Genomic DNA, 15,750 nt, shown 5'->3' on the forward strand with positions numbered 1-15,750 from the left:
TTCACACTGGGGACTCCCTGTCACTGACAGTTCTGCCCTTGGTGGGCTGGATTTCAGTGGCAAGGAAATGCAGTGTGCAAATGCCATGCAACAGCTGTCCGCCAACTCCCACTCATTGCATTAGGCATCAAGAGGCAAGGTTTAGTGCTACTGCCAAGAACACTAGAGGTCTGATTACGACCCCGGCGGTCTGAGAATCGCCGTCGCTCTCTAGCGGTCAGACTGCCTGCATACCTGGCAGTCTGATCACTGAATTATGATGCAGGCAGGAAAACCGCATCCAGACTGCCACCTCTACCAAGATCTGTGCTCCTGCGGTGGTGGGGACAGTAGGGGTCAATGGTGGCGGTGCCATCAACTGCATCGCCATGTGTATGATGACCTGCCTGTCCGCCGACCTTTGCATGGTGGGGACACTGCCATTAAATGGTTGCAAAAAAGCAAGTAAAGGGCCACAGAAAAGAGCCCTAGGGCAAATAAGTCCATGCCATGTAGCTTGTGGCTGGAACCCAAGTTGTGCCCCCATGCCACCCACATCGGTGCAAGCACTGTTTCCCATGGTGCATGGCAACAGTGTGCCCGACATGCTGGGGGTGCAGCAGGGCCACTGGCATTGCCTCCAGGCTCTCTCCATGAGCCAAAGCATTCCACCGCTCTGACTGCTCTGTTATTGTAATTTGGCTCTCTTGGGAGGAACACAGCATTCCATTAACAGGAAATATATTTTTATTTGTGGGCTGCATGTTTAAATTATGAATTTTGATTTTCTTGTAAACTGCCCCTTTGTGAGTGACTTTGAGAATGGACCTGCCACAGTGTTAAAAGCTTCATCTAACAAATGGAAGACTCAGTCATAAATTGCCACCATTTGCACAGATTGAATGCTCGCCATAGATCTTCTGGCCCATGGATACGGTACCATAGTAATTTACAAATGGATCTTTAATACTGCAATACAGATACTGATTTAAGAACAACCTTGACTGGACCCAATACTTTTTCTTTCCACTAAATATATAAAAAATGAGACCCTTTTAGACCCAATATTGAGGCCATTTGCTTGAACCGTTCTAAAGTAAATTAAATGAAGACATCCAAACGATTTTGGTGAGCTATACAGAACAGAAAGAGGGTGGTCCATCTAAACAAATAAAATCAATGAAGAGTGAAAATCTTCTATCTCCCACTTTTAAGGGAGGCTGGTGTACTTTCCCATAACAATTTGCACTGCCTGACCAGTGCATAAACTACACATTGAGCAGTTCATCAGTCAAATGATAATATAATCAAAGGTGCAAAATTCTAGCATGGCACACCGTATAATTCAGAAATGCTCTGCAAGGTTGTACTGGCACTCTAGCAGTTTGTATCTATATGGCGAGGAAGGGGTGACAATAATATTTAGAAGAATTGTTATATGTGAACAAGGGCATTAGTGTTGGATTTTTCAACCCAATATAGGAATAAATATATCCTGAAAAGGTGTTTTAAGGAGCAAATGCATTTTTTCAAGTTAGAAATCAAGCATCTTTTGTAAAGAAGCCTGTCTGTACTGAATTTAGTAGAGACATGAGGAGGTCCTAATCCTCGGACCCACCCCCACAGCCTGGGCCGACTCCTGGTGGCCGACCACACTGGGAACAGCACCAACACCCACCGACCATGCACGCAATCTAGGATTCATCCTAAACTCTTCCCTCTCCATGTCTAAGCAGGTCAACACCTTCTCCTCCTCCTGCTACAACACCCTCCGCAGGATCTACAAGTGGATCCCGACCGAAACAAGAAGAACAGTGACACAGGCCCTCATCTGCAGCCGACTGGACTATGGCAACGAACTCTATGCAGGAATTCCAGCCAAACACCTACGATGACTACAACGCATCCAAAACGCCTCCGTCCGACTGATCGTCAACGTCCCCCGCCGCAGTCACATCACCCCCCACCTGAGAGACCTACACTGGCTCCCCGTCGACAAGATGATCACCTTCAAGCTCCTCACCCACGCACACAAAGCACTCCACAATGCCGGACCAGCCTACCTGAACAGCAGACTCAGCTTCCACACCCCCACCCGCCAGCTCTGCTCCGCTCCGCCAGCTTTGCCCTCGCCGCTGTCCCTCTCATCCAACAAACGACCTCCGGCAGCAGATCCTTCTCCTACCTCGCCGCCAAGACCTGGAACACCCTCCCTACCCAAATACGTCAGACCCAAGACCTACTCGCCTTCAGAAGACTCCTCAAGACCTGGCTCTTCGAGCAGTAGCAGCACCCCCCTCTCCCCTCAACGCCTTTGGACCCTCACGGGTAAGTAGAGCGCTTTACAAGTACTCTGATTGATTGATTGATTGATTGATTGAAGGCTTGAGCTGGCAGATATTATTAAAATGAATGTCTTTTGAATCAAGAGATTTGTTGGATAAATTCAAGGTTATATGGGCAGTCGTTCTTGAGCTTTACTTGTAATGGTATTTTAGAAACTACGATGATCTCTTTAATGTAACTGAATTTATTTACATTTCGGGACCAGTATGCTTAAATGCGTTGTTTGTAATAAGGTATTAATATAATATATATTTTAAGATGTTATGTTAAAATACTGTTGACTTTGGGTGTGGAAGGGAGCTTTTTGTTGTGTATAGTTTTGTTCCTAATTTGTATTTTTTCTAGATATATATATATATTTTATAGATCATCATTATTTGAATTAAAACATCAACTATATAAAAAGCATCTTTTGTAGAGAAAATTGTTTTTTATTGCAGGGAGTAAACATAAAGAACAAAAATACAGAGGTTCTGAGAAGGTCATAATACATTAAATAAATAAACATATAAGAAATACACACAAGAAGAGAGAGGGGAAAAAAGAAGCACAATATTTTGGAAATATTTAAAACAATTGCAGTCCTGCTTTAGTCTAATTTAGCATAGGCCTCCAAATTCGATAAAACTTCTTTCCAGAGCGGGCACCTCTACTTTTGGCTATAGACATCTTCCTTTCAAAGATCTGCCTTAGTATTGCCCACCATTCATACTCTCTGGGCTAGGAGTTTGGATATCCATGCACGGCCAATGCAAAGTCTTGCTGTTGCTATAATGATCGATATCAAGGATGCAATTTTCTCTTTGTAGAGAAAATTGCATTCTGGTTTTCAAAGAGCTGATCACTGACCCTGGACTGAGTGAATGTACCCTTGTGTTTAAGCAGTAGAATAAAGTGCAAAGGGTTGCATTGCATGTGTATATCAGTCATACACTGATCGCAGACGCATTTCAATGGCCCACAATGATATGACTGTGCTGTGTTTTCAATGTTCTCGGCTGTCAGTGCCAATAAACCTTGTGCAGGCATGAATGAATATTCCAGCCTATATCCTGTGCTATAACTTGACCTACTTTTGTGTCAGTTCATGCTTGCCTCCCTAGTGACCTGAAGGTAAACGATTAAAGCAGCGTTGGTGCTGCTTCTGTTGTGACTTGAGTTCAGATTCTTAACCCCTTGACTGTCATTATGTTGTATATGCCACAAAAAAGGTTTTGTAAGGATGCTTTACTGCTTGTATACCCATGACACTGTTGTTTTTTGCTTCCTTGCTGTTCAGGCGCTCTTTTTCTAATTCCTTTTGGCCCTTGAGGGGGAACAATCTCCTGTTTTTGGTCAGATTGCTGGGAGGGACTTTGCCTGAGCCCAATCCTTTCTCAGCAGCTGCAAACTCCTGAATATAGGGGCCCAGTGCTCACTTCTGGTTACCTCAATGAAGTGCATGTGATGTCACATGTGGGAGGGATTCCCTAAAACCTACCATGTACTACTCAAGATGAGGATAGGGGCAGGGCTGAAGGAGCAGCTAAGGGCATATGTCACATCCCCTAGCTGTCTTCTGAATATGAGCACTGACCCGATCCACTTTTTCTTGAGGTGGAGGGACGTAGGAAAGATTATGCGAGGAACATCCCTGCCCCTAACACTCTCTTGCCTAGCAACTCTCTCATCCCACCAAAGGAATAAATGAACTGGAAAATGGGAATGTAAGGGGAGGGACTACGATTGTCCCCAGCCCACCTTCAAACTCTGACTTCCTGATTTGATTTCACACAAATCCTTCTTCTCACATTGCTTTTCTGTACAAAGGAGCGTTGTCAGAGGTAGGAGTGATGAGTCTGCGCCCCAGCGGGGATCAACCACTGTTCGGATTTTTTTAGCCTAGGAAAAATTTCACATTGTTTGACTTCTTTTTAGAGTGAAGACACATAGCTCTGTGTTTGAACAAGGAACCACCAGGGCCGGACTGGCGTAGCGGGCACCGGGCAATCCCCAGTGCGCTGCACGGGTGGGGGCCAGTTTTGGGCCCCTGGGGGCAGATTTTGTTACAGGGCCTTTTTTGCAGCATAGCTGCAAAATCGGCCCTGTACCAAAATCGGCCGAAAACCGACCCTGGCAAAGAGCTCGACGGCACCCCCAACTCCGGGGTGGGGGGCCGGCCGAGCACTTTGCCAGGGCCGGTGTGGGTGCCCAGTCCGGCCCTGGGAACCACATCCTATATGGAATTGTCCTTAGGCTCGGAAAAATGCAAGCAGTGTCTCGATCCTTTGTGGGGCTGTGTTTTTATACTATGTTTCCCATGCTTCGGTACTTTATGACTTTTCGTGTCTATTCTAATATTTAGCCCATATTTGTTCTTTCCCCCAATCTACTGCATTTATATTGTGTCATGCTATTCATTTTGTATAACCAACTTTATCATTGTAAAGAGCTCTGATATCCGCAAGGATCTTGTTCCCGCTCTATAAAACTTTCAAAATAAATAAATAAACAAATGAAAAGCATTGGGAGAAGAAGGACCAGTGTGCCTCTGCTTTAGCAAGGAGTCAAACGTGATTTGGATTTTCTCTTAGGCTTAGAAAGAAAAAATCAAAGGAGCGTAAAACTTATTTATGTGCCATATACACATCATTCTGTACCCAAGCAAAGAGACACACAAATTCTATTTTTTTCTCTAGGCTATTCTTAGCTACGGAAAATTTGAAACAGCATCTGGCAGTTTTCTTGGGCACAGACACACAACTCTCTGCCAAATTAGGGTGAGGGAAGCCCGGCACCCATTGAAAGAATCCTTAGGAGACATAGATGTTGAAAATATATGGTTGTGGTATGTTTCTATGTGGCCCAACAGTGATACCTGTGACCAAATGACATGTGCTTTAATCTGACATTTCACTTTTAGGTGATTTGCACATTTTTTAATGCAATGCAACCAGTTTTTCATCTTTGGGTACCATGAATCCATAAAATATTCACACATCTCTTGTACCCCCAAACTCAGGAGACCAAGGGGAATACAGGTGTGTGTGTTAGGCTTTTGCAGGGACAAATGCTTTTGTGAAGGGGATAGGAGAGATTCACAATGTTTAGGAAAAAGTGCCTTAAAATTAATTTAATGTCATGCTCAGCGCGTTCTCTTGGTCCACTGATTAGGGCAAGAGAGGGATGGCTTATATTACAAGATTCCTGAGATTTATAGAATTAGACAATATATTGATTTTACACGTTTCATGTTGTTCTGTTTTCCTTATCTGTTGTGGACACCGGAAACCCATAAAATTGTAAACCCCAAAATATTGTTTCGACAACTCCCTCACAGGTTGATGAGCCAGAGATGATGAGGCAATGTGTCCCCAAGATAAGGCACCCCTCAACATATAAAAATACAGTCAATTAAGTAAGGACAGACTCAATAATTGAGTTCTAGACCAGGAAAATAAAAGTCAAGGATTTATTACAAAAATCCGAAAGAGTGCAGTACAGAGATCATGAATGCAAATGCATGAAGTCAATATCATGAAGGCTCTCAGAACTGGACATTACAGAAGAATAACCAAATCAGGAAAGTACTAAGTCACAGGTGAGCAGAAAACCCAATGGAGAAATGGACAGCATCCTTAGTAACATAAGAGAGACTTCAGGCTCACACCCAACATCAGGGGCCTATGTACAGTTCTCTTTCAAATGATTAATTCTGCAGAATCATCATAATGTGGCCAAAGGAACTGCATTCCCAGGAAATCAGAGCACAACTTTATAAAATGTCATATTGCTTTAGCATGTAAGTCTATCCCTCTATATGATATTGACTCTGCACACTCTATGCTAATGTCATCCGGAGATGGCAGAACACACTAGTTACCTGAACAACAGCAAACTAAAATGAAAAGGTCCTTGTGAAAAGAAACATTATTGGACCATGCTGGAAAGTTTTCTTTCCAGAACAGCAAGAACAATGTCAATGTAAATAAACAACCAAGACTTTGCTTTACTGTGTGTTGCAGAAATAATGAACAGTGTGCATGCAGGAAGAGATGGCATCTAGGCCTGTATTAATGCCGAGCTAACATAAGGATGAAAAGCACACTTTTCTAAGTAATGGTAAATTTGTTTGAAATGTATTAGCACACAGTCAATGTTTATAGGAAAAATATAGAATATATCTATGTTCTGCATGTTGTTAATAATGCACAAAAATATAAAATGCACAACACAGCCACATTGTCATAAAAAACAGTGCCCTATGAACAGTGATTCTGTCTCAATTTAGTAGTCTATGCTTTTATTACATAATTGATTGTGCACTACATTCGCTAAGAAAACCTGTGTGTATTTGGTGTTGCTGGACTCCGAACATTGAAAGCATTCTAGAACATAGATGTGTCTCTTTGAGAAATGCAACAAAATATTAAACCAATTTGGTAAAAATATATATATAAATCTACCTATTTCATTATCCCTTCAGGCTGCAATGAGATATTGATGTGAGTTTTACACCTTTATTTGTCTGGGCAATCATTTATTGCTGTTATTGAATGTATTTTGAGTTTGGAGCCTGTGTTCACCCCTCTGTGTCTACCTCCACCTCCCCCAAAATAGCCTTGGCCTGCTCTTCCACTGAGAGTCAAATGGCGAAGGGGTACTTGGCCCAGTTGCACATGAGCCATAGTAGGTCGGGCCAAGGGAATTTAGGAGTGAAAGGCCTCAACCCACCCAGTTGGCCCCATTAGCTCCTGCTTGTCCTGTGCCTTCTGAACAGGGGTCTGACATCCCCCTTTAATACCTTTAATACATCTAGAAAACAACACTAGTCTTATCAGAGGGCTCTAGTCTCAAGGGAACCTTTCTAAAATGCTGCGAGTGTTAATAAAGACATACTCACTTTGAAAGTGACTTAGAGCGGTTAGTAGTGCACATGAATCTGCAATACAGGTTGAGTGCAAATTTTGCATTGACTTGGCTTTTTTAATCATGCAAATTTCCTCTGAAGAAAGTTGTGCAAAAATGCAATATTCCAAATTATGCATTTTGTTCTTTGATCTCATTCCCTGTCCTGCAAGGAAGACAGTAGCCGTAGCACTAATCTTCTCAAGATTCGACTACTGTAATAGCTTGTTAGCAGGCACCAACGAACAAGTGCTTCGGAAGCTACAGACAGTACAACATGCAGCTGCTCGTCTGGTATTGAAATTGCCCTGCCAATCCTCGGCCTCTGCAGCTCTTAATACCCTGCATTGGCTGACCATTCAACGAGACCTAAAAAGGAATACTATTCAAGATCCTCCTAATCACTTTCAGAGCCTTCAGAGCATCCGGGCCAAAATACCTAACTGCTAGGTTTACGCCCTATGTCACTGCCCGTACAGACGCTCAGATCTTCATCAGCAAATTTGCTTAAACCTCCTTCTTTAACCCCTTCCATGCTGATGACGGCCCCCATCCGTCATGCATTACAGTGCTCGTGTGCTGATGACGGCTGGGGGCCGTCATAAAGCCATTGATTCTTTAAAAGCCTAGCACACGAGCAAAATCAGCCCAGCATGGAATTAAGGTACAAGACTAAAGGGGAAAGCTCTCAGGACCAGAACATGGAACATTCTTCCTAGTAATCTAAGATTGATAGAATCAGAAACTCTTTTTAACCCCTTCGAAGCTAATGACGAGCTGGGCTCGTCATGGCGCTTACCTGCCGTGCGCGGATGACAAGGCCAGCTCGTCATGATTTATGGTGTTTTAGATTTTTTAGCGCAGGACGGGAAAACGCCTAGCAGCCATGTGGTTAAGAAAGTACTTGGATTATTGCAGCCCCTTAGGCCCTGTGCTCTTCACTTTTTTAAGAATGCGACCCGGATTATACCTGCTCTGACCCTTACATTTACTTCCGCAGAGCGTCAGGATGCCCCTTCCGGAGTGACAGCATCACTTTATAAAAACAAATACAATACAATATTGGTATGTGGGAAAACATGCTTGAAACTCAATGTTGTGGACCTTGAAACAGAGAGGCAATATTGCACCAGGGAAAAACAAACCTCGCAGTGATGATATTTGCCTGGATTGTCCTGCTGCACACTAATTCCATGAATCTGACATTGAGGACCCATGATTTAAGAATATTTAGAAGCAACCAATAAAAGAATGAGGTCTCAAAATCAGTTTATTATGTTTGCTTTGAGGTGATAAAAATTGTGAGTGCTACAAAATAAAAGAAGTTCTAAACAACAAATCCCCTATGGTGCTGTTAAGAATCTTTCACCGATACCAGACTATAGATGCCTTTATCATGGCTTGAACAAGAATAATTGCAGGAGGTAAAGCAGCCTGTGGAAATACAAATATTGCTACTTGCAGCATCCACCCAAACCCCCTGGCAATTTTACCTCCCAATTCTGAGATCAACAGCTCAGAATAAACGCTAACATAGTTGCCAAGGTTTCGGATTGCAATGTGTGACATTTTCATAATTTCAGCGTAATTATGAGTGACATTTCAATTGACTATGAGTGACACTTTCTCGCAAACAAAATCAAGCAATGAAGACCAGGAAAAAATATAAATATCAGGAATTACACCCATTTGATCAGCAAGGCACTCTAAGAAGATGTCAAAACTGCTGGAAAGCCCTAGAAACTGAAGCACCTACTGCTCTTCTAAGCTGATTGTCAAACAAAACGAGGACTTAGATCTGTACCACTCTCGTTGACAGTGCACACCGCGCCACTGCAAACAAAAGAACGTATCTGTAAATTTCAGCAAAGTCAGTTATTGTAGTAGGGTCAGATTATCTGTTGTGAAACCGGCGCAGTGTGCCTGCCACTTGCTCACCTCAAGTACAGAAAATAACATAATGACTGCTATACTTGGGGGGGGGGGGGGAGGGGCAGAGAAGGAGGCAGATGAGAACTGTTTTCCAGATTGGGTGTCCTCATTTGCAAGCACGCATCCTCATTCGCTGGGGTACTGAATGTAGCCAAGGTGCAGACTCCACTACCGAAATTTTTGAGCAGGTGTTCCTCTTTAATTTCCTCTGCTGGCCAGACCGCAGCAGCTGTGTTAATAATGAATGCTCATTGCTGCAGCAATGATTTACCAGGTCGGCGCGACACTCCTGACCTGCCATTCACCAATAGACTTTTCACACTTCTGCAATCTCAAAGTCTACCACAGCAGCACGCGGTCCATGCTGCGTGCTCATCAGGAGTGTCTCGCCAGGGCATCGACTTCCTTGCACCGGCGGTGGTGTCAAGGAGGCACTACAAATGCGTGAACTTGGAACAAAAATGCGTTAGTATCACGCCTGATGTGTGTTACATAGCAGGGCTGCACTAAGATAAGTTTAATGTTACCAACTTTTTAAAACTGCATGTTATCCCTCATTCTGACCTGCAAACCTTAGAATCGGAATGTGTTTTTCCTCCCCACAAATAATGCATTACATGTAGTTGCAAAAATTAATTCGGAAAAAAATCAGGGGTTCAAGAACTATTTAAAAGGGAGTTGGAATGTCAACTGAACAACAAATGGGGGAACCAAGAGGGCTAATATTTAACGGGGTCCAGTGTATAAGCCCCTTAACTAGACAAACAAAATGAATACACTGCTCCCCAAAGGTTGGAGAAATATAGGAATGAGAGAACCAAGTAGAGGTGGGAAAGAGGGGGAAGCCCCCTTTTGGAACTAAAACCCTCACACACCCAGCAAGCTAGGTGTCATGCTTCATCTGGGTTCTGCTCCTCGTCAGACTGGCGCTGCAATGTCTGACGAACACCTGCAAAGGGCTCTTTATCAGAGATCTTTTGTTCCTGCCAGTTGGTGCATGTGGGTGTGAGGGCTTTAGGTGAAGTGTAGGCGTGGAAAGTGGGGTTGTGGTGAGAATTTAAAAAAGGGTCAGATAATCCACAAGGATTTTTAATGGTGTGGTTAGCTACCTTAATAAAAGCAGGGAGGCGGGCATACACACTGGTACAAAGATCCAGTGAAGTGTGCTCTACATAATGGTCGAAATGTTTCATGCTAAACTAGCAATTTGTCAGGACCTAAACAAGAACTGTCCTACACGTGAGTGGAGGGGGCAAATGCTACCTTCCACAGGAAACTTAATGCAGGCCAGAAGGTCCTATTGTGTCTCAATGGAACCTAGGAAAGGATGACAATGAAAACAAGGGAGGTTTATTACCTTAGTGCTGTCACCTATTATCTAGATTACAAGTGCTTGGTTCTAACTCTAACAAAAATGCTGCAAAGTGCATGTGCATGGTGTATTAAGACAATTTAGACACTTAAAAATAATAAAAAAATGACTCAGAAATGGTCACTGGATGATAATGTACAAGGTAGAGGGGATGATGCAAAGCTCACCCTACTGGGGAAAGGTATGGCGTCAACGAACTTCTCCCATGCGTTGGCACGACTGCTGTTGGTACCTTAATGGTGGAGGAGAGAAGACATAATGATCCAGGGGTCGGATGCGGCACGTAATTGCCCAGTATCGCAAAATAAGCCTAAGCGAGGACGCACCATCCATCAATGGCCGGGGATATCCACACCAACACCCTGTGGTTCATGGAGAATAGAACACGCCAGCACTAGGACGGACCAGCTGAAACTTATTTTTACCAACCCCTTTGCTCAGGTCGCTCACCACAACCTTGGGCAAGTCAAAGAGGCTGAAACCCAGCTCGTGACCGGCGCGTCAAGGATGGTGCCAAGGGACAAGCCCCCAGGCATGTGGGAGCCCCTCTGGCAAAGTGGCGGTCTCAGACGTTGCCATACCAGGACACCGGGGCCAAGGCGTGTAATTACTCCGGACTCACTGAAAACGCGAGGCATTCACTCGCCCGGGCCTATCGCTGTGTGAGCTGAAGAAGCGATTGAGGTCTGCAATCAGCCACGGCGTGGCGCTTACCTGTAAGCAGGACGGACTGTGGCTTTGGACATACCCACACACTGTTGAGGAGGTGAAGAAGCCGGAGCCCCAAGTTTCGAGTCTCCGGAGCTTTTAATCCATTACGCGGCCATTACCGAAACTCCCCGATCACGTGCAGGGGGTCCAGGACCATTCCGCGCATGCGCAGTGGGTGCTCTGTCGAGACATGACTGCTGGAAACAATGCTTCAAAGTATTGCCAAAACTGCGGCCATTTTATAGTGTCTGACCTTTCATTAGAAAGCCCTGAAAAAAGGGAGCGGATTACGTGTAACTGTGCCGATAGTAATGGACACAAGGACGAGGTCCTGAATGACTATCAATACATATTGTTCATGGTCATATCCACTCTACCGCTCCGGTGCACATAAATAATGCCCCCCTGTAATGTAAACATATCACGGGTGCAAGAGGCACGACTGTCATGGATACAGAAAGTATGGGCCTTTCCTTCAAGTCCTAGCAAGGGAACCCCAAATTAGAATGTCAAATCAGACTTTTTGTCACTCAGGGCCAGATGTAGGTAGGCATTTACTGGTCGGTAACGGCCGAATTCGGCCGTTACCGACCGGTAAATGCAATTTGAGATGTAGGGCCCTGTATTTTACAGAATCGGTAAATTTACCGATCGGTAAATTTACCGATTCTGTAAAATACCGAATCGGTATTTTTTCCGATTCAGTAAAATTGATATGCAGGTGGGACTCTTCTGAGTCCCATAAGCATTACAGAATCGGTATTTTACCATCAAATACTATTTGATGGTAAAATATCGATTCTGGTGTGCATGCACATGTGTGCATGCACACCTGTGCCATATGACAGGCAGACCTGCCCTTAGGGCAGGTATGCCTGCCACATGGCCCCCGAACCTTTTTTGGGGGTGCTAGAGGGTGTCAAAGTGACACCCCCTGCACCCTTGTCAGAATCGGTATTTACTGATTCGGTAAATACTGACCGGTAATGCCCCATTCATTCCTATGGGCTTCAAAGCCCATAGGAATGAATGGGGCATTAACGGTCGGTATTTACCGAATCGGTAAATACAGATATTTACTGATTCGGTAAAAGGAACATCTGGATGTTCCTACATATCCACCCCTCAGATTTACCGATTTTTAATTACCGAATCGGTAAAATTCGGTAATTAAAAATCGGTAAATCTCATTTACCTACATCTGGCCCTCAGTCATTTACTGGGTAACTTTGTGTAAGGGGGCGAGTATGTGAGTCACTACAAATAAGCATTGCCAAAGTCAATTGAGTGGGCATTGGCTGCCCATTTGTGGCTTTGACAATGCTTGTTGTTTTTTTCATGGTTTTTGTAAAACTATATTTGAAGGAGATTGCATTTGCATAGGCCCGACAATGAAAACAATTATTGGCTAAAAGCAATTTTTTTCAGACTATAAAGGACATATAGTAGTCTCTGCCAATGAATTGAACCTCTTTGTGTGCGGATGTGCTCCTTGTGACAGAGAAGAATGCTGTTACTCAAAATGAGGCTAGCCAGTGGCTGTAGTGGGCCAATCCACGTGCCCATGCTTTATGCTGCAATGGGAGGAAGAGAATGTAAAAGGCACCACAACAGAGTAAAAGGGCAATGGATCTGGCTAGTAAACAGTGCGCTTTACAAAATTAGAGTGTGTTTAGGCTGACTTTCCCGATGGATCAGGCAAGATGGAGTTTTTTGCTAAACTAATGTTTCAACATTACTCTGATCAGAAAGTGTATATATAGTGTTCATAAAGTCCAGATGCTCTGGGAAAAACGAATGAGGGAGAGAAGCAAATTGGAGACCAGGGAAACGGATCATAGCCCGGAGGCCAGTTTTAAATGTTAAAATGATACTTGAACATGAAATGTCCCTGGATGAAAAGTAGTGCAACGAAGAGCAAAGTGCTATCTGCTCTATTTTGAAGGCAACTTTCCAGTGCAAAATAATGTGTGGTCTGGATAGTAAGTACCTTTTATGACTTTGCACCACTTTGTGTCTAACTGTCTGACTTTAAAGTGGTGCAAAGTCTTCTCAATTTCCACATTGTTTTTAAGGGCTAGTCGCTGCTAAAAAAATAAAACAACTTAGGGTCAGGACTTACTGCAATGCAGTACAGCAACCAAAGTTACAGCACAGTGCTGTGCTGTAGGAAAGGGAGAGAACAGAACAGTGCCATATCGACTAGGTACTGTTGCTCTCTACCCTAGGACTGGTGCAATTTTGACTACCTTGCACCCATGTACACACACTGGTGCCACAGTGAAAGGGTGAATGTAAGTAAGTAATGTTTTATTGTATATAGTTAATTAAAACCTTTACAATATTGTTCATATAAAAAGAAGCAACTTGTACTTTAAAATTAAAGTATACCAACTAAAGATACATTGAAGTAGAAAAACTTTCTAAAATGTCTGTGTACATAATGTTTTTGCAGTTGTGCTTACACTTCACACAGTCGGATTCGGACATTTGCAGTCCTTTACCTCAGTGTTCATGATTAGCTGAAGTGCCTTTTGGCAAAATCTAGCGGCCCTACAAGCTGTCTGCAGTTGGTAGCTGTTCAGGGCCAGCATGACGGCCGGGCGACATGATCTAATTTGAAAAAGTTGAAAAACATGCAGTAGAAAATAACGTCTCAAATTTGTTAAACATGGGCAAATACACAATATGTGCATCAAGGATTCTTCCATTTCCCCACATAGTCTACAAACGGGAGTCGGCCATGTTTGCTTCCATGCAGGTGTATGATTTTTTAATAAGGTGGTTCCCAGCCGTAATTTTAAAAGTATTTTTTGGGCAGCTGGGGATATATGGTTGACTAAATATGGCTGTGGCTCCAGCTTCCCATACGTGGCCAACACAGTCCATCCATGTTTTTTGTTTGCTATGGCAGCTTTGTCTGCTGTCCATGATATTTGCTTTGCTGCTGCGTTAGTCTCTTTTTTGAACGCCACAAATGATTGATTTGTGTTCCATGCCTTTTCCATTTTAAGGCTCGAGACGGCGTTCTCCCATACCATTTTCCATGAATTTTTTGTCTTTTTCTGGTTGTTTATCTCAGTCCAGCAAAGGCCCATAAGGGTGTCCTCTTCAGCAGCTCTTAATTTCCAGCATGTTTTTAATATGGCTGCTTGTCTGATTTGGTGCTGGTTTAGTAGACCGAATTCCAATCGGATCTGGGATTGAGATACGAACCTCGGGATCTGAAAAATGTATTTGAACAATTCTGATTGTTGTGTGTTCAAAAAGTTAGCATCTTTTCCCTTGTACAACTCCGATCCATACGTAAGAGATGGGAGAAATTTTACAGATATTATCTTCAACAAGTGCGAATTGGATGGACAATTTATTTTTCTTTTTAGCAAATTTAGGGCGAAGCGTAGTTTGATAGCTTGTGCCTTTCTGTAAGTCTGTAAGACTGATGATCTTTCAGCGACCACCTAGCATCGACTACAACTCCCAAGTATTTATAAGTGGAGGTCTGCTCTAATGTGTTGCCTGCAATGTGCCATTTAAAGGATTTCCTCCCTGGCCGAGGGGCAAAACAGACAATCTTCGGTTTTTTATAATTAATTTGGAGCCCTTGTGCACAGATGTAATCGTTGAGCTTTGTGATGGAACGTTGTAGACCCAACGGGGTCTGACTGCATAGTAAGATGTCATCTGCGTACTGTATGCTCCTGATTTTGTGGTTGGCTAGCTTTGGTGGATCACTTTCTGTTTCCGCAATACACTTGTCCAGGTCTGCTGTGAAAATATTAAAGAGCGTTGGTGCCAATACACAGCCCTGTTTGAGGCCAACATGGGTGAAGATTTTACCTGTCGTTCTATCGCTGTTGGCTAGTTTTATTCTAACCCAGGTATTCGAATATAGGTTTATAATGGCCAACAGCAGCTTTGATGTTAATCCCCAGTTGGCCATCTTTCGCCATAGTGCCTCCCTCGGGACTGTGTCGAACGCTGCTTTGAGGTCTACAAAGCATGTGTACAATTTCGATGAGTTTTCCCTACTTTTTTCCACCATGAGATTTAGCGCCAGCAGGTTGCATGATGTACTGGTTCCTGGCCTGAAGCCTGTCTGCGTGATCGGCAGAATCTTATTCGTACACACCCAATCTTCAAGGTCCCTCAGAAGATTCGAAGCATAGATTTTGGCCTCGACATCTATCAGTGCAATAAGGCGGTAATTCCCTGGGTCGGACCTTGTGCCTGCCTTAAAAATAGGATGTAAAATGCTACCTCTCCATGACTCGGGAATGCTACCGGTTTGAAATACATCATTATATAGTGGAGTGAGGTATTCTGCCCAAAACTGTTGGTCTTGTTTGAACAAACCGTTTGGTAGGCCATTTGGGCCAGGGGCGCCTTTGGACCTCAAGTTTTTAAGGACCGTTTCTACCTGGGATGGCGTTATCCAGTTTCCATCTGAATGTGACTCCACTTCTTGGGTATTTATTGGTAGCGGAGTCTGCTGTTCAGTGCACCAGGCCGGGATATTTTTC

At 43.6% G+C, this 15,750-nt stretch overlaps 1 protein-coding gene across 2 annotated transcripts in view; it reads right to left on the minus strand.

Moving 5' to 3' along the window:
• The window catches only part of CACNA1D (calcium voltage-gated channel subunit alpha1 D), a 1,282,477-nt gene that overhangs the window by 1,063,390 nt on the left and 203,337 nt on the right, over positions 1-15,750 (minus strand). The window lies entirely within an intron of this gene.

This window comes from Lissotriton vulgaris, chromosome 9 (genome assembly GCF_964263255.1).
Source record: "Lissotriton vulgaris chromosome 9, aLisVul1.2, whole genome shotgun sequence".
Lineage (NCBI taxonomy): Eukaryota > Metazoa > Chordata > Amphibia > Caudata > Salamandridae > Lissotriton > Lissotriton vulgaris.